At 36.8% G+C, this 20352-nt stretch overlaps 1 non-coding gene across 1 annotated transcript; it reads right to left on the minus strand.

Annotated features, from left to right (window-relative positions):
* Positions 1-17246: 17246 nt before the first annotated feature.
* Positions 17247-17319, minus strand: Trnaa-agc. Its single transcript has one exon. It is a non-coding gene; the product is annotated as a tRNA-Ala (tRNA).
* Positions 17320-20352: the final 3033 nt, after the last annotated feature.

Raw genomic sequence — 20352 nt, forward strand, 5'->3', positions numbered from 1 at the left:
CTTTGCGCGCACATGCATTCATGCTGAAGTATAGTGATGTTGGCCTTTGTGTCTTAATGTGCACGGTGAGTGTCGTTTCTTAAGACATTGAAGTTCAATTTAAATCAGCAAGGATGGTGTTTCTTGAGTATTTATGTAAATAAACGGACCTGTGTTAGTATGTGTTTGATATATTTCGATACGCGCTATTGCAAAACAGTGGCAATGTGGCATTTACAATAGTGCAGTATCATATTACTGTTTATGGTTTGCGGGAATATATCGCATAGCATACACCAATATTACAGTAACAAGGACATCATATCATTGCCTTCATCTTCTTTACTGAAAGGCTAAGCAGTTTTTTTAAGTTCTTCAAGATCGTCTTACGTAGGGCTTTGTGGCATAAAGGACTAAGCGGCACAACATATACATGCTTATATATGGCATATATTACTACATTATATCCCTGTCAGACGGGCTAAGACTAATTTGAATTTTCTAACAAATTGGCGTATATTTTCAGAGACTTTACCAGGCATTTTTTGAATATATGTTAGTTAACAGAATTAACTTCCATTTCAAAATAAAATTTTTTGGTTCTCCGCGTCAAGCTCGAAAATTCGAAGCGGACAACACACAAGCTATATATATTACCATAAGCTTCGAAACATCGGTACTCGTTTTGACGTCACATCAGCAAACATGGCGGCTATAAAAGTTTGCATTTGATACTGAGGTTTGAGGGCAAAATTAGTCAACTTCTACTTAACACACAAAAGCCATATCTACATCAAATTGTTTCTAAAATACTGAATATTTGTTTAGGCTATTAAAAATGGGGTCGAAAATTTCGTTGCAGTAGCACTTTAATGAAAACAGAACACGCCAAAAGGTTGATGCGTATAACACACAATCCACCTTGGTGCTTTATGTGGTTAAATATAACTATGACAGACAAACTGAGGTTCTTTGGCCTTCTTACGGTTATGGCATATGTAAATTTTCTCGCCCGTTTTGTCATAGTAAGAAACAGTATATATCAAAATTATCTGGTTCCTATGTAAATGCTGTTATTGTACATGGCCTATCCACGCCTGTTGCAAAGCATATACGATTTCATTAGTGATAAGGAGTTAAATTTCTATTTGTCTACTCTGTAACCGGCTAAATTTTTAGAATAAGTGCGTACCTATGTTGGCGCGGCAACCACGACTTGTGCCTAAGGAATAAATTGGGCGTAAACAGGATACAAATACGGCACATCTAATCACCACAAATAGACGAAAACAGGACAGGTCAAAAGACTGAAACGTCAGACAAACGGGCTATAAATCTATCTAGGTTCACAATATAACATATAGTATAAAAAAATTGTTGAATCAACGAAATGAAGTCCATCCGCTACGCCAATATTAATTACGGATTATAAATATAAAAACTGTTCAAGTAGACAACGAAAATACCTGCAATTCAAATGTAGCTAGTTAGAAACCTAGAATTTAGCGAAACAAAGTACAACTGAGCAGCGTCAATTTATACTAATATTCGGCAGCTTATTAAGCGACTAAAAAGTAAAAATTGATGTATTTTGATTAAAATTTGATATGATTCTCTTAACTTGACCAATACATATTTGTTAAGCGAGGCTGTGTACAGCAAATTACAGATTAATTGAGACTACAATTTGTTTCCAATTAAGGTGATGGATGCAACTATGAATACAACAGAGAAGAATTTAACAACAACGCTGTTATCATTGATGCAACCTCCTGAACCACTGGAAAAAGTACGGCACCTCCCCAGCCAGTAGCCGAAGCATCTGTTGCAATGGACACACAGAAATGTTGCTCATCCCTCCAAGGGAGAGGGGAATCCTAACATCCGAGAAATAGCCAGTGTTCAATTTCTTGTTTCAGTAGACCGGATACAGGGATTGGTCGGCCAGTACAAAGACCAAAAAGATCATATGATTAATTTCACGGGTGAACAATCGGGCGGCTGGTACTGCCAACGAGAAGAAAGTGCATTTGCCCACAAGACACTGGAGCATTTTAACCGTGACTGTTGGAGTAAGCAACATTTCTTGCACGAGCTGAATAAAATGTTCCTTCTTTTTGGGTAGTAAGTGAAACACCTGAGAAGCAGAGTCAGACAGGAAACCAAGATATGGTACCACCAATCGTGGAATCAAGACTGACTTTGTTACAGTGAGAAAATAGCCCAAGCGTGTGAGGTAATATGAGACAAGAAAAAACTGCAGATTTAGCGGCAGCGAATCGACGCTCGTCGTCACAGTTAAACTTTGTATAGGCACCTTGATTAAGGGGAACTTGCAGCTGTCCATTGTGTCTGTCATCAATGTATAGAGAGCATGGAATACGAATAGAGCGGAAAAAATGAGTAGCTACAAGGCCTGTCGTATGGTACACGTAAGGAGAGCACTTCCATCCAAATGGCAGAGTGTTATAGGTAAAAAACCAGCCTCCCCATTGTATACCAAAGAAGGTAGTACTGTCTTCCGATAGGAACAGGTGGTCATACCCGGACTTATCATCAAGTACAGTCTGGAAAGATGCTTCCGAAACATAACGCGGTAGATCAAAGCACAAAGTTTATCGAGCATAAACGGTTTATCCTGCATCCATAAATTAATGTATCTAGCATCATATCACAGTTGTGGTTTCTTTGGTTCTACAGTAAGAGGGTGGACAATATAGGGAGGATCGACCTGTCCCACCTTTCCCACTAAAGAGACTGCGCCAGAATTTAGGCGTGCTAACAAGGTAGTGCGAACAAAGTGGGCGAAAGGCTTACAGGATAGGTTGTTACGAAAAAATCTACGTGGGGGACGATCGGAATCATAATCCTGACCTTTACAAAACCCGTTATAGTGTTGAGCAAATTCAAAAACCGATATTTTTTCTTGTAGCCAATGGAGTTGTTGATGGTTGCTCAGGCAAGATAGCACGCCATGCAGGTATGTTCTTATGGAGCCCACCAGGTCGAAAAGTTGCACGGTCACGAAACAATAAGTCATCTATATTCCCCACTGCATCGCCCCGAACCACCTGTTCCACCAGTGGCGCTCAACTGGCATTCACTGTCATCCCATCGCTGACATTGGTGGGGTTGCCCTGACAAGTCACCCATTTTACCGAGGGTTGTTGCATGGAAGCAATTTGGGCAATCACAGTGTCGAAGTCAGCATCGCATTCCCATGACCAAAATTTTTGCTGGAAAAGAGAGAAGACCCAAAGTACACTCCATGCCGTAGGGTAGCCCCAACCAAAGCCAGCGGAGAGACGACAGTTTTGCCCGGTAAAACCAGGAGGGTTGATTTAGGTACCCATATCAAAACTATCAAAACTCGCTAGCAATAGGCCGATTATTGGGGTGATGGGTAGGTAGAGTATTCGGGTGATAACGACCCCAAAGAGAAATAGCAAATGATAGAAATACACATTTTAATATCATTTGATTACTACATGTGGTATTGTTGCTATTGGATGATATAACATAAAGTATTTATAAACTATAATATATTACGAACATGTAAATAATTAGATATAAATTATAATAAGAATTCTAAAACACAACATGGCATAGTCTGGCCATTTTCTCGAAAATATCTTGATCAATCCTGATCAATCCTGATCCATCCTGCTTTTAAAGTGAAAATTAAATGTTTCTTGTGTTTCCTCTGGAATAAAGGACGCAGAAAAATTTGACTATTTAAGTTTCTCGGTAATATTTGATCTAAAATGCCACCGAAAAAATCTTCGCAAAAATCTGGCGATGGCGCTTCTGGCTCTGGAACAAGTGTTAATCTACCATTTATCTCGTCGGAAATGGGAAAACTTACAAAACTTGACATTAGCAGCTGTTCCCCTGAAGGATTTGAGATTTGGAAACAGCGATGGGACTCTGTTGCGACGATTACTGAATTTTTTGAACTCTCAAATGAAACTCAAAAAGCTCTCTTTATTAATGTGCTTAGTGATGATACTATCAAGCGAATGAATAACAAAACTCTCATAGAATCTTTCCACCGTCGGGTATGTGGCAGTTCAAATATGTTTGTGCATGAATATGAATTCCACAAACGAGTACAAGGCTTGAATAAATCATTTGACGAGTTTTACAATGATCTACAAACGCTCTTGAATAAATGTCATTACAAAGCATGTTGCCAGAGCTCAACACAAATGTCTTGTAACGACAGAATTCTCTTGGCACGTCTTGTGGCCGGTATAAAGTCTCATGATATAAGAAAGGGACTTCTCTGTATTCAGGTCACTGGGCAAAATCTGTTATGTGCCCCATGTTCTCTAAACCAACAAGTTATCCTGTTGTTCCTGACAAGAACGTTACTAATGAATCTTCCAATCTTGGTCCCACCACTAAACCAACTCTTAAAGTCATCTCAGCTGGTCAAGGACAACCAGGGACCTCTGACATCTCTGTCAAAGCCATCACCATTCCTAGTGTTGGTAAACACTACTACACCGACTTCATACTGGGCAACCACAACTGGAAGCAAAAATGCATGATTGATCCTGGTTCCAACATTAACTGTGTTGGTTATGATTGGATCACCCGCTTTGACACCCCTGAGTGGTCATATAATCTTGAATGTGGTTCGATGGCCAACCTGTTGAAGTCGTATCGGACGGTGGCACACAGTTTACTTGCAAGGCTTTTGCAACGTTTGTTGAGAGTTGAATTTTATACACACTGTGTCTTCTACTCACGCCCAACCCAATGGCAAAGCCGAAGCTGCAGTAAAAAATGTCAAGAAGCTTTTCAAAAAGTGTGGCTCTATGAATGACCAATTTTGGAAAGGCTTGCTGGCAATGCAGAACTGCTACTTGGTAGAGCACTGCACAATTCGCTCCCTCATTACCCTGGTCCAACAACCTTAGATAATGAGACGAAAACGAAAATCCTTGGTATTAAAAAGAAAGAGAAGAATATCTATGATCAACACACCAGCGCATTACCTCCTCTCCAGACCGGTACTCGATTCTGATTTGTCCCTTCTTGGAACTATTACAGAAATTAAACCGAATCGCACCTACGTAGTTTTAACTGAAGAAGGATCGACGCTCACTCAAAATCGAAGATACCTTCGGGCTGCACCTACCCCTGCTACTAATAATGCATTTCAAGTGAATGACCAACAGAAACCAACCCTGACTAATCCGTTGGGAGGAAGGCATGTGGGACAACATGTAGGTGATCCATATAATTTAAGAAGTAGATGTCCGAAGAACTGAACTTGGAAAGAACCTTTTATATCACTTAATCTTGACATTGTGTTGTTACTGTTAGTAGACTGGTTAATATAGGAAGGACTATTAGATACTGCTAAAAACTTTATATGTGAAGGAAGGGAGATGTGGTATTATTGCTATTGGATGATATAACATAAATTATTTATAAACTATAATATCTTAGGAACATGTAAATAATTAGATATAAATTATAATAAGAATTCTAAAACACAACACTACATATGTAACATAATTTGACTACTACACCTTCAAATGTGACAAAAAAAATTTTTTTTGTTGTTAAATAAAATAATAATTTGATTTAATCCTACAATACTCGAGTCCAAAGGCTATGAATCATTAATATAAATTGGTAGATCATTTCTAACAAAGAATTACGCATACACTCATTCAACATTTATTAACATCAGCCTTATCGAGAGGGTAACCTATCCAGACTTCGGTTGGTTACTAGTTGGTTTTTTCCACTGTGATCCCATGTTACCAGCAGGCGGCGTTGTGGATAGGTCCCGCTTCCGCAGCATACATTGATTCTGAAAATGACCCGGTTGGTGACAATAATAACAGCGAGGGCCAATAATGAACTACTGGATGGAAAATGTCGACGGTCACTAACAGGTACAGGTTTGAAAGTTTTTTCAACCTTTCGAACCATGTCAAAAATACGTTGGTGGTCCTTATCGCCAATTAGCCGGAGCAATAAACTTTGAAACTGTTCTGGAGGTAGGTCAGTGCGCTCACGGAGAGTTTGGTATGCCAAACGGTATTAGTTATCCTTTTCATGTTTATTGTCATGAGCTGTGTTATGCAGTGTCTCCACCATCGCCAGGACATCAAACTTATGAAAATCTGACAGGGGCCGCGAGGAATAATCCAACAACCGTTTAACCAAACTTTCAACTGAAGCCTCTGTAAACGTCTTAACTGTCGAACATAGTTGTTGAAATTCTGCTCACATCTTCTACAAATAATAAAAACCACAAATTTTTTGAAGCTTGTGTACAACTTCAGGAGTCTTCTAGTATGTATGCATTGAATCAGCTTGGGGTTTTCGTGTATTGGAATTTGGATGGCAAGACTTTCCCCCAACACTGATAAATTTACCCTGTTTATTATTATGTTCATGTACTTCATAACTTTACAAAGTCTTGTCCTAATTAATTGCTGGGCGAACCCTCACCCAAATTTACTCTTACCCCAATTTCGTATGTGGCGAACCGTCGCCCAAATTTATTATATTGGCAAACTCTTGCCCGAATCGTTTATTTGGCGAACCCTCGCCCAAATTATCCACCTGGCAAAACTCTTGCCCAAGTTATTTAGTCGGCGAACCCTCGCCCAAATTTTATCCTTTAGCAAATTCTTGACAGAATTATTTAGTTGGCGAACGCTCGCCCAAATGATTGACTTGGCAAACTCTTGCCTGAGTTGTGTTGTGGTCGGCGAACCCTCGCCCAAATTTTTTTATCCTTTGGCAAAATCTTGCCCGAATTATTTACTCGGCAAACCCTCGCCCAAATTGATGCATCTACCAAGCTCTTGCTCAAACCATTACGTGGCAAAACTCTTATCCATAGTTATCATTTGAAGACTTTTAATAATCTCTTGCAAGAATTTTATTTTGACGACTCCGCGCCTGAATCTATTATTTGGCAAATTCTTTGCTGATATCAAGTTACTTAGCCAACTGGCTCCCTCCCACACAGATTTTTATCTTTAATGCACACGCATAGACTTATTTTGAACAATACTGCGGCCGATACGTTAGGGAGTTCATAAGAATATACAATAAACTATTAACGAGAAGCGAATGCGAAGACAATAGGATCATAGTGCGAACGAATGTATAAGCAACGTTACTTAATCATGTCGGCTTCATATACCTCATTGAGTTATCAGAAGTGTTGCTTCTTGTGTGTGGCGACTCGTGCCAAATTCGAGTTCCTGCATGGGCCTTGAAAAAAGCTCAAGGAACAAAGAATCATATAATAATCACATAAAACTGTACCAAATTGTGGAGAGACCGCATCATCGCGACACGATGACTGAATAGACAAAATGTGATATTGTTTATAAGCAAAAGAAATATATATGTGTAGATAACTTGACCAAGCAAAGTTAACATGTCGAAAGACGTTTAGACTTAAACAGTACGGTGGATATAGTGTAGCATAAAGTAAAATTTACGGAGACGAGATATACAATAAGTAAAGATGTACCTCCAACGGATCTTCCTCTGCCGCTGCAGGGGGCACCGGAGCTTGGTCTGGTTGTTGAGGCTGGTTATGTTGGGCGTTCGGAATTGCTTGGTCTTCCTCGGGTTGGAAAAAATCGACAGGAATTTGGACATTGGGGTCTGCCATAGATTTCGTGGTCGTAAAAAACTCCAATCAATTACGATTAACCTTGCTCGCTTACCCGCTGGAACGAAACTGAGCTTTTCTGAGGGTTTCCTCGTGATTTTACACCCCTGTATCATTACTATTACGTACACTTGCCCAGTCATGCATTCAATCATGATACACGCCTTAATTTTTACTTTGCATATCATTATCGGGTTGTAAATAGTGCGGGCTGAAGATAATGAAATCAACAACTAAATCGCAGCTGCAATAGATAATAGTTGCAAGCAATCTTGGAACAGACCCAGACGCTGATTTCTAAAGGCTACATCCAGTAAGAAAACCCTCACACCGTTTAGACGATTTTCCTGCCACGAGAACACCAGTACCTGGGGATATAACCTCCTTTTACAGATGTGAGCTTTTTAAGTTTCTTGATTCCCTGATTTCAACCTTAAGAGAGAGTACCAATCCCTTGCAAGTGTTTTTCAGCCATTTTTGAAAGTTATCGACACCAAAGTCCCTCAACATGGAAGATGTCAAGATGCTGGCCACATCATTACCCTCTGTATTTCCGTCGGACATGTCTGCAAACGTGTACAATGAATTCAAAGTTTTCTTTCAGCACATTGATGAGTAAGAAAGCGCAGTGATTTCGACGATGATGGTGCACAACACTCTGAGATATTGAAAGCTGCAGATATCGCTCTCACATTGGCAAGGCAGCATGGTCTTTTAAAATGTGTGTTGAGAGTTTACCAGCTTTTTCTAACAGCTGCCCCATCAGTTTGCAAGAATGAAAGAACTTTCAGTGCATTAAAAAGGGTGAAAAACTACCTTCGAAGCAGAATGTCTGGAGCATGGTTGCAATCCTGCATTGTACTCGCAATGGAAAAAGACTTGTTGTATCAACTTGACCTGAAAAAAGTAGCTTTGAAATGGTCACTTTTGAAAGACAGGTAGCAAAAACTGTAAATCTTTTGTATTAATATAAACTTTGATAACTGCATGTGAATGAAGAATTTACAGAACAACAGTCGACTTAGTGATTGTGATTTATTGAGGTAGTCACAGAAATACTGTGTGATAAGTAGGGTTTGGTATTTTACTGTAATGACAACATCAGCGTGATGATTTCAGTGGAGTGTGGAAGAAACTGGTTTCAGTTGCTTACTTGCCCATGAATGCTAATTAAGTGCATGGGCATTTTATCAACCTAAATTATGTATGCATTCAGGCCCCTTCCTTTCCACAATAAGTATTATTCTTACAACCTCTCTTTCAATAAAAAAGTCTTGGAATTCTCTAACCACTTTATCTTCCATGCACATTGATGGACATGTACATGGTATTTTAGGTGCCCTATTTTGCTTTAAAATTACATCACAGTTTTTCAGGTACAATAATTAATTTGGAAAATTTGAGGTAAATTTTCGTTGTTCACCTCCCCAGTTGAAGGCTGTTCGCAATGGCCCTGAAATAAAGATTAATTATACACTTTAACTTAATATGATAAATAATGTTACTCACCAGGATGTGTTTTGTCTAGCGCCATTATTTCCAGCCAATAAGCAGGCCCATATTTAGCATAATTAACGCGATCAGTTATAAAAAACCAAGGAAGCATACTCCTAAATGCAGGCAGATAAAGGCTCCAATTAACTTCTCTTGTGGCTCTGAAGAACTTCAACTAGACACCTATTGATAAAAATTTTATGCAACAAAAAATTATGTTCTATGTTTAAACCACTGATCTGAAATAAGACTGGATAATGTATCTATAGAAGGGAAAAGTAAAGCCGGAAGTGATTCAACCGCCACCCTATTCAAAGGCCCCACTTTCATATCTTTTAATCCCCGAGCGGGCGCGGAGCGCCTGCGAGGGTACCAATTCCGCTCGGAGATTAGGAATTACACCCGGAACCCGGTAGAACATAGGCGAATCCAAAGTTGTCCAAATTCTTTGTCATGGACGATCGACGTTGGGTGGTTTTGTAAGTTACGCGCATGCGCGAGTAACGTCCGGTAATCAACGAACGTTCTGATTGGCTAAGACAGAAAGTTTGTATTTCAATGAGAACGTCAGCATTCAGCAATTTATATTATATTAACTGTCATTTCGTAAACATTTTTGTAAAAGCGTTTCATAAACTTTGTGCAAAGAAAGTAAAACGAGAAGAAACAAGATATATGAAGCATGACAGTTAGCAAAGATGAACATGGATACGGTCAAGCAAGGCTGTGTAAGAGGAATATTTCATAATCTGCAAACTTATAAATGTTTTCAAAGACAAAGGGTACGTGTTTACTTTGTTTATTTTGTATTTGTTTTGCGATAAAAATGAGCCATATTTGTATACTTTTCAGCTTTGTATGCCGTTTATTTGTTAAATTTTCAGCTTTTTATGCAAACGCATAAACCTGTAAAAGGCTATTACACCTTTGCAAGTCCTTTGCTTTAACTTCAAAAAGTGTTTTTGAAAGTGTAATTTAAATTTTGGTATCAAAAATACACACTATATTTATAAAGTATAAAATTTTTAGCCGCCGGCGTCGACTGCAATTACAGAATAAAATAAGTTTGAAGTTTTTTCTTTGTCTGTGGAGATTTTGTACTGTTTTAATCGTTTGAAACTTCGATTTTAAACCGTTACTTAATTGCTGGCATGGTATAATGCAGCAAAATTGAACGGGCAATATTTACACTAGCTTTATGATTATTTTTGTATTGAATGATGGAAACATTAGCGATAATATACTTGGTAAAATATAATAAGACTGATTAGAGTTTTTTTTTCATTTCATAATATAAGTTTAGGTCAGGTTAATTAACTCAGGAAATTGTGTACTTGGTTTGAAATAGCGAGGGGTTGCTGCATGCATGTATTTCTAGTATAGATTTCTATTACAAAACCATAGTTTTTTGCTTTTTTTGACTTGTTCAACTTTTTGACCGGGCCAATTTTACAATCACAAAAATAGAAGTATACGAGAAGAAGCATAAGCAAAAAATTTGGAGTATTTTGACTTAATAACGTCGCCAAACGGGATTTACTACGTTGAAGCAGAGTAGCGTCTTGGACATCTTTTATATCAACACCACTCAAAGCAAGCTCGTTTTTATATTTTGGTACAAAATCAACGCAAAATATAGTATTACTGCTTCTGGATAAATATTCTCGAAAAATGTGAAGAAACGAAGCGACTACATTGTGAACAAAGTTTACCAGGAATGAAATTTTTGGGGACATTATCTTATGTATTTAGTATCAATTGTTCTAGAGCAGAGTCGTATGCCAGAGTCGTATGATGATAAAGAAACACAGTGTCCTAAGCTGTGCAAAATATTTATTAAGCAACCTGATATTTGCCTGACTGCCATTGCAGGTGCCAACGACTTTGGTGTTTGATTTCTACCTTGACTGGATACATAGATTAAGTCTTGACAAATAGAGAAAACCTTAGGAGCTTCTTTTTCCTCTACTTCCAGATAGTCATTGAGTAAAGGCTTATCAGAGAATCCAAGGACCTATGCAATAAAGTTGAAAAGAATCGGGGAAACCAAGTTTTTTACACTTTCACATGTAATGTCAAAAAAAAAAAGGGAGGCTATGGTGGTTTGAGAGCTACCTATCGGATCGCCACCAGAGAGTTACCGTGCTTGGTGCAACATCCAAACAAGCAAGAGTCCTCTCTGGAGTGCCACAAGGATCGATCCTTGGACCACTGTTTTTCCTCATTTACGTGAATGACCTTCCCAACGTTGCCACGTCTTCATCTTCAGCAATGTTTGTGGATGACACAAAGTGTTTCCACACCATCGAACATCACAAGGACGTGCATGACCCTAATACAACAACTTAATTAAAAACAGTCACCCTAATACAACAACTTGAGAAAGTTCAGCGTCGAGCTACCAAATTCATATTATCACTGCCATTCCGGACCAATATTACGTACAAGGACAGGCTTTTGAAGATCGGTCTGCTGCCCCTAACCTACTGGCACGAGTATCTGGACATCATGTACCTATTCCAACATTCACAAGGTGACCCCAACATCTGCACTAAACAATCAGAACGCATCACAAGACGATCAGACACCACAGGTCGTTACACCACGTATATTATATATGTGGTGTAACAACCTGTAATATATCAGACACCACGTGTATATATTACACCATTGTATAATATTTTGTAATAATGTCCACCACTAATGTTCATGTAAATATTCTTATTCTATTTAGTATAATTGTATTGTAAGCAAGGGACCCCATAACTGGAGTTAAAACTCTGTGGGTCTCACCAGCCAAACATGGCGAAGAGTATAAATAAAAATAAATAAATAAAAATTTGACATATTTTGGAATTGTACAAAATTCAGAAGTCAGAAAATGAAACTGTTGCTGTGGTGACTTGCCCCACATATGTTGCATCATGGTGTGGAAAGGCATTAATATCAACAGCATACTCGTGAAAGTCATATGCAACCACATAATAGATATTAGAGAGTTACAGATTGACGTTTTTTCCTCAACCGCAAACCGCGGTTTGATGTTAAAGTTGCCATGTGACGTTTGCGATTCACGTTTTCAAGCGCTGAGGTGCATTTTCACATAGCTCATTTACCTCAGTATTTTGTCATTGCAATAGTGTATCGTTTCGCCTATAAACACTTCTGGTAGACATATTGGATATCCAAGATTTTTTTGTGGTAATTTTCTAGCCTGTTTTCAATAGGTTTACCGATTTTTTGTAAGAAAGCAGCTGTCATAATTAAATAACAGGTTGGCAATATGGCGGTTAACCATGATATCCAAGTTCGATATAGTCCCTTGAAATTGAAGGTCCATTTTAGCATAGGTGTAAACAACATTTGATTTAAAAAACATTGACGCATTCAAGATATCTAGAAGCAATTTCACAGCATAACTGTTTACTGGATGCAAATTTTGAAAAGTTTTAGCATAAGTTATAGGTAACTGACTTCTAACTAAATCTCAAATTTGCAACAACGGCAACGTAATACTGCTAAGGTGAAACTGCGGCTTGCGGTTTGCCGTAAACGTCAATCCATAACACTCTATTCAATACAGTTATACCTTTGCATATACCTTAGCGTAAATATCAGATAATTCTACGAAAGACGTTTTTGACTGTTTTCTGAAACTACTCAAGGAGATATACCATGCAATAATATAAATGTATAATAGGCAAGGAAACCAGCTTTTAATGATGCTAAATTGTGAGTAGTTATATTCACCTGTAAACTTTTGCTTTAGATCATTGTGACAAGAATGATCGCATGTGTATTTATTTTTTTATAAGTTGAAGAAAAATAAACTGTTAATTGTCTAAAAGTGTAATGAAAAGTAAAATAAGGATAACTTTTGGGCTTGTTAAATTGTTTGAATTAGACAATATGGCACTGCCAATTTAATTGGAGACGATATTACGAAGCTATTGGAAATTCAGAGGTAATTAATGAATACATGCAGAATAGATTTCTTAAGTATACAATTCTAAATTAACAAAAACATGATCCCTTGAGCACTCTGAGTTTAACGTTTATGGTTTTGGAAGGACAACGCAATTAACTGAATTAGCTGTATAAACACGTACAGTATACTATGCATGCATGCATGCGTGGAAAAAACAACGTATCAAATTGTTGCATGGATCATAAACTGATACTGCATTTACACATGCAATAGCATGCAGAAATAGTTAGTTGTAGTTAACATATTTTTATTAATAATAATAGTTAGTACTAATAGTTAGTTATATCATGGCATCATTTGGCGTTTCTCTAGTCAAATTAGAATGTGGTCAAGAGCCGCGTGGAAAGAAAAAAAAAGTGAAGAGGAAGCAGTGATACCATAATCTTGGATTACTAAAAATGTTGTGATGGCCATCAGGCCTTAATGTAATAAAGGCATTGAACGAGCAACAGAAACCCTCTGAAAACTGGCATTTCTTTTTATTGATCAAAGTAAAGTGTAAATCAGGTCAGTTATTTTCTGAGGAATAACATTTTAATTATCATGCATGCAAAAGCGACATTAAAATAAATAGCTTTAATTCAGTGCTGATAATGCTTCCTAACAATAAACATACTACGGGCATCAGTTATGTTTTCAGTCTTACGCCCGTATTCTAAAAGCTCACTCACACTCAAACTCATTGAGTGGGAGATCCTAATCTTCTCATAACGTTTGAATGGCGGTATTTCCAGCCGAAAAGGGGCTTGATTTTCAGTGATTTACCATATATCTTTCCATCTATTGAAAGAAAACTTTCTCATTGACCAGCATTAAGAAAATTTATATGCCACACTCAATGAGTGTAAGTGTGAGTGAGCTTTTTGAATACAGGCGTTAGTCTCTTAGCCTATTTAATTATAGATCAAGACATGCATTGCTCTAATAGAAACAATTTTTTAGATGAGTAAAACGTTTGCAAAGAGTTCATGTTAAATTAAGGTTGGTTGGTGAGGTTGTCTCGACGGTTTGTAACCGACGTCAGATCAATTTTCATATTCAACATTCTCACAATGTTGTTTCAACATTTAAATTTAACCTGTTTATAACGTTGAACAGTAGACGTTGAATCAAGGTTTTTTTGTGACATTGTTTCGACGTATTTTAACCAATGTCAGATCAATTTGCATATTCAACATTTTCACAATGTTGTCTCAACGTTTTAATTTCACGTGGTTTCAACATCGGAAAGCAGAGGTTGAATCAATGTTGGTGAGTGACGTTGTTTAGACCTATTTTAACCAACATCGGATCGATTTGCATTTTCAACATTTTTGCATTTGTTGTTTCAATGTTTTAATTTCAGGCGGTTTCAACGTTGGGAAACAAGAAATAGAATCGATGTTGGTGATTGACGTTGTTTAGATGTATATTAACCAACGTCAGATGGATTGGCATTTTCAAAATTTTTGCAACGTTGTAGGTGGACATTGTGACAAGGTTGTATCAACACCTTTTTGCCTTCTGGGACCACAGTTATTAGAATATACATGGTTTGGAGACTAGATGGAAGTACAATACAACTCATTATCTATGTTATTGTCCAGGTTTATGCAAAAAATGGTTCCTTATCCGTCACATGTCTATTGTATTTTAGCCCAACTAACCAATAGCAATAGCTTCGCTTAGCTCCTCAACCGTGACTTGAACAACATGTTAATTCAGACTTCACTATTGGTTTACTTGTTCAAAATACAATAGACACGTGACAAATAAGGAACAATTTTTGGTATATATGTTCCCCGACATAGATAATGAGTTCTATTGTACTTTCATGTAGTCTCTAAACCATGTATATTCTATTAACTGTGCTGGGACACATGTATATGCTCATTAAATTGGCATAATGTATGACCAAACTACCACCCATTGCAAATCATGGTAAAATAAATTCACATGTAGATAAATCTAAATGTAATACTAAAAACTATTTTTTTACACTAGGATTACAGATCAAACATGAATGTATCAATGGCAGATGCGACTTCCCTTTAGGAGCCCATTACTGATCACCAACATGTCCCACAACAATCTGATGACCCTTATCTTGATATTTTGCAAATATGCTATGATTGCATTGCTAAATATAAATATGCCTTAGTTGTAATTCCTACTGCTGGGGGGAAATCTTGCTGTTACTGGGTTACAGACATAGCTACCCCAGGAGTAACTGTAGTCATTACACCACTTATGGCATTAGAAAGTGAACAAGTTAAGGAACCTTGGAATAAACATTTGCAGTTTGAATTCAAGTATGTCAGCAGAAGAATGAGAAATTGTATTCCATAATCTGTCTCAAACGGAAACAATGTTTTTTTTCTTACCTCACACCTGAGTTTGCTCTATCTCTACCTGCTATGGCATGTTTTAAGTCAATGGCAGAAAATAAATCACTGTTGAGGTTCATTATTGATGAAGCTCACTGCATTGACATGTGGGGCCATCTTATGGTAACCTAGTGAATTTAAAGCAGTTTGGCAGACCAGTTGCTGCATTCCCGGAACTGCAACAAGTATAACAACCGAGGATTGTTGAAAAGTTAGAGTTATTTGAGGCTGATTGTGATTATTGTTCTAGAACGCTACCAGCAATGAAGGATTGCACAAACAAATCGATCAATTTGTGCCGTTGCGTACAAGAAATGCTAACAGTGAATACAAAGATTAATGTCAAGCAGGTTGCACTTGCTTTTAAAGGCTCTAAATCAAAGTGTGACATACAAAGCAAAGGTTTCCACATCATTTCCCATTCTGGTTCAGGGAGAAATGTTTTCAACAATGATGCGGACGCTATTAAATTTGTGCAAAAGCTCATTGTACACGAAGTTTTGTTGTAGAGCATTTGTGCAGTGGATGATAGATTTACAACGCCATATATTACCCTGGGAAAAAAGGCACAGCCAGTCATGAACAGAGAAATATGTGTGTTTTTAATGATATAATTGTGAAAGCAATGTTTTACTAAGCCTAGTTTACACTTGCAACATATATAAAGGCAAAGAAAGCTTTAATCCTGGCCAAAACCATTGACTGCACTCAAAATTTGTAGTTTTTTATGCAAAACATCAACATTTCTGTCTCGATTTTATTATTAATTATAATGATTATGATATTGATAAATTTAATACGTAGTTATCATATTGATATTGGTGAATTTGAAAAGTTTGAAGGTTTTTCCAAAGCAATAAGCAATAAGTTGAAAGATCAATAAAAATATATTCTAATCCAGAGAACTCGTGCAAATATTAATATGCCTGAATTACAAATATTTAAACAAATACAGTATATATTATAAATATTGAGCTTGCTAAGCGGATAAGTGAACAGATCACAATTGATCACGATTCACTGTCACGATTATAAACTATTAGTGTTTGTCGACATCTTCAGTGATTATCGGACGACCGAAACGAACTAAAATAACTAACCGAACGTCCTGACTTGTACATACATGGAAATGTTAATTTGCACACATTTGTATTTTTTGAATATGAAATATTTCTATTCCATTTGCTTCAAAAAGATCAAAATATTAAATGCTAGATTATGCTTCCTGTAAACACTAAAATTGAGCAAAGGAATTATGCGTAAATTTACAAACACCATGTTGAAGCAGTGGAACAGGGATACAAACACAACATATTGATTTATAACAAGATCTCAAGGTTTAGTTTCTTTATACTATTTGGATGAAACTGGCAAAAGTTATGCTTCAGTTTTGAATGAAACTGGCAAAAGTTATGCTTCAGTTTCATGAGAAATGTAACACATGCATCAAAAATGTGTCAGCACCCCTTAACTACTAGTGGTGAAAGATGGAAGGAAATGGCTGAGATATCTAAAATGCAGGGGACTTGATAGATCAGGTTGTATCGAAAAAGAGTAATCAAAGACCAATATGCAACAAGTCCCATTCCCAAAATTCCATGTTTAGACATATAATTAATATAAAAATTTTACTCAAGTTAGTTTAAACTCTCAGACAATGTGTATATTAGTAATAATGCAAAGACTCAGGTATGTATATTAAATGTATATGTGATGTTGCTACTCTGAGTGACCAACCGGGCAAGGTGAAAAATTAGCTTGACCACGGTGGGAATCAAACCCACGACCTTTGGTTTGCTAGTCCAATGCTCTTCCAACTGAGCTACAAGGTAAGATTTTGACAACTCAAAATTGAATGTGTGTAAATTAAATTCACGTACTTAGCAACTTGAAATATCTGTTGATCATCTTGCCCGGTTGGTGACTCAGAGTAGCAACATCACATGTACATTTAATGTGTATATTGTAGAAATATATGTGTATGTAAACTACTGATAATATATTCAAATCAAAACCTAACATATATATATATAAGTTCAAAGTCATATGGAATTCTTTAATTAAATGATATATAATATATACCATTTTGTCAAACAACAATTGTCACTAGGAAGCCTAATTTAACAGAACTTTATACTTTTTTTTCATTTTAGTTTATTTTATGTTACTGTGCAGTTCCTATAAACATAACTTAGGACAGTTCAATGATTTTCTTCTGGATAGTATCATAAACAATGTCCAGTTCATCAATGTCTGCTATCAATTGATTGATAAGCTTTTCTGGTGTCATTTTATCTAGGGAGTCATTGGTGGAACATCTAGCTATGAGCTGATGCACAATGCTGTTGAAGGCTGTCAAATTGAATTTATGGTTGGGATTTTCCTTGCTTTGAACAAACAGTTTAACTATCCACTGTTTTGAACAACGACTTGCTTTCAGAGTAAGGTTGCATTGTGAACAGAATGCAATGGTAGGGTTGTCTTTGCTTTCAACTTTTCTTTTACAAGAGGAGCAGCTGGAGTACTGACTGGCTGAAGAAATTCCTAGTAGATTGACAGTCAATTGATTGTTTGTCAGGGTTTGGCAAGTGGTTCTTCGATTTACTCTGTTTCCTCAAGTGTGAAAAATTCGGTGATATTGTGATATAAACTCCAAAGTTGTCATTTTTAGTGCAAAGTTTGAGAAACTTTGCAGTATTGTGATGAGTGGCGAAAATTCAAACGAGTCAGTAAGTCAGACAGTCAGTCAGTCATAGTGTAAACTTTACGGGGGGTAGGTTGATTTATGCGTGTAGTAACTTTTTGTATATGATCAGTAATTTAAGGTTTTTAAATCAGTTTAACTTGCTTTATTTATTAATGCACTATGTCCCTTTTGCAAAGTTCACCAAAATATTGAGGAATTTTGGCGGTTACTGTAAATTTTGAAGCATTGCTTTTCCGCGGTTTGGGTTTTGTTTTAAAGGGATTTGCGCAGAATTACCCCCCCGAAACACCCGATTCTTTCTCACATGTCGCAACTGCGCATGTGCCGTCGAGACTTGAACATTATTCACGATGTAAAGAAACGAGGAGCGACGAGCATTGCTTCAAAACATTCCGGGCGTAAAAATCGAGCAATTCTTTGAGAATCTACGCAATTTATCAACTTATGTTATGAATTACGAGCATTCAATTCAACACAAATATAATTTGGAAGGTTTATTCCTTAAATAGAGCTAAGAGGTTAGGAAGAAACGACGCTGTGTTGTTTATGTATTTATAGACTGCTACACATGTATATTAAATTGTCGATAGCAAGTCGATACCTGATATTCTGCATACAGTACAAAATGATACTATTCAAAACGGACATTTTGTGCAGTATTCAAATCATTTTGGCGGTATACAGTATTGATTATAAGTATATTGTTTTGTATCGATTTATACGCGTCGAAGTATCGACATCATAGACATAATATGCACCGCGGTTTATTTACATTATTTACAACGCAACTATTTTGGCTATTCTTATGAAGTGACGGATAAATTGTAGCCATCATATAAATGTAGTGAATGTAGTCACAGTTGTTTGACGAAGAAAAGAGGCTACACTGAGAAAATCACGCCCGGTTAGGCCGGTTTACATGGGCAACTAAAATTATAATTTAATAGTGACAGTATCCGCGGCTAACGTAATTTGAGTACTTTGAGTAATTTCCTTTTGATTAATGTTTAACCTAGTTCATTATATTTTTACTGGCATAAGTCAAAATGTTTATGTTGGGACAAACGTCTGGTTGCTTTAATAGGTATTACAGGACATGAAAACTTTGCACTATCCTTGGATCCCTAGTTATATATAAATTTTTTGAAGTTGTAATGCACTTGTCACCGGAAACCCCCACCACCCCCACCCTGGGGAAACATGGGGGATTAGAAAGCTGAACAAAAAAATGCAGGAAAATGCCCCATATATAGGGCAAGCAGCACTGCCGAAGCCCCACCTACAACAAGGTGTTTCAAAATATAAAGTTTCAAAACACAATTTTTTTAGTGTGTCGAGTTTTCAAGCAGGAGTGAATTTATCGTAAAACGAAAAAAAAAAATTTTAATAAATAACAAACTGTTTATTAAATGTAAATACAGTTGGTTTTAAAGACCTCACGCTGAGACATACTTTGAAGATACTCTGATTTAAAGCATTTAAACAAATTTAAAAATTTCCTCGTACGACATCAAATATTTAAAACGCTATTTGAAAGCTTATTATTTCGTATTTTGTTATTAACAAATGATAATATTGATATTGCAACTGGTATGTGAGTGGAATGACCAATCAACCTTGATTAATGTACCAAAAACTTTACTGGTAATAGTGTTGTAAACCAAAATAGCTTCAAAGTTCAAATTTTTTCTGACCCACAAACTGTTAGACCATTGGTAGCGTTCATGTTAATCTGTTCATCACAATACTTTATGTATATAACTTTATAATATTTTTTAAATAACAACACGCTTTTTTACAGTAGCTTTGTGCAAATTGTGCGCACCTCTGTAGAGCGTTTTCATTGACGTCAGACTTTTTCACCAGCTAACTTTCTTGTAATATTTTCTATGTTTTGCAAAAAGCAAGCAAAAATATAACTAGAGCCAAAATTTGCGACTGGTAGCGCGGTTGGTAGTGGAACAAGAGGGAAATTAAAACGTCAATTTTTTATTTAATACGAGGCCGCCATGTTGGTGTACCATTTCGGAACACCAACATGGCGCAGAAAAAAAAACAAGAATCAAAAGCAGAATTTTAATGAAAATGGTCAGATCTAAACTCCGAATGGTTTAACAACACTTTTAAGGGTTTAACAAATACTAACACTAGAAGAAAT

Source organism: Dendronephthya gigantea, unplaced genomic scaffold, assembly GCF_004324835.1.
Source record: "Dendronephthya gigantea isolate DGI-Jeju-01 unplaced genomic scaffold, DenGig_1.0 000055F, whole genome shotgun sequence".
In the NCBI taxonomy this organism is placed as follows: domain Eukaryota; kingdom Metazoa; phylum Cnidaria; class Anthozoa; order Malacalcyonacea; family Nephtheidae; genus Dendronephthya; species Dendronephthya gigantea.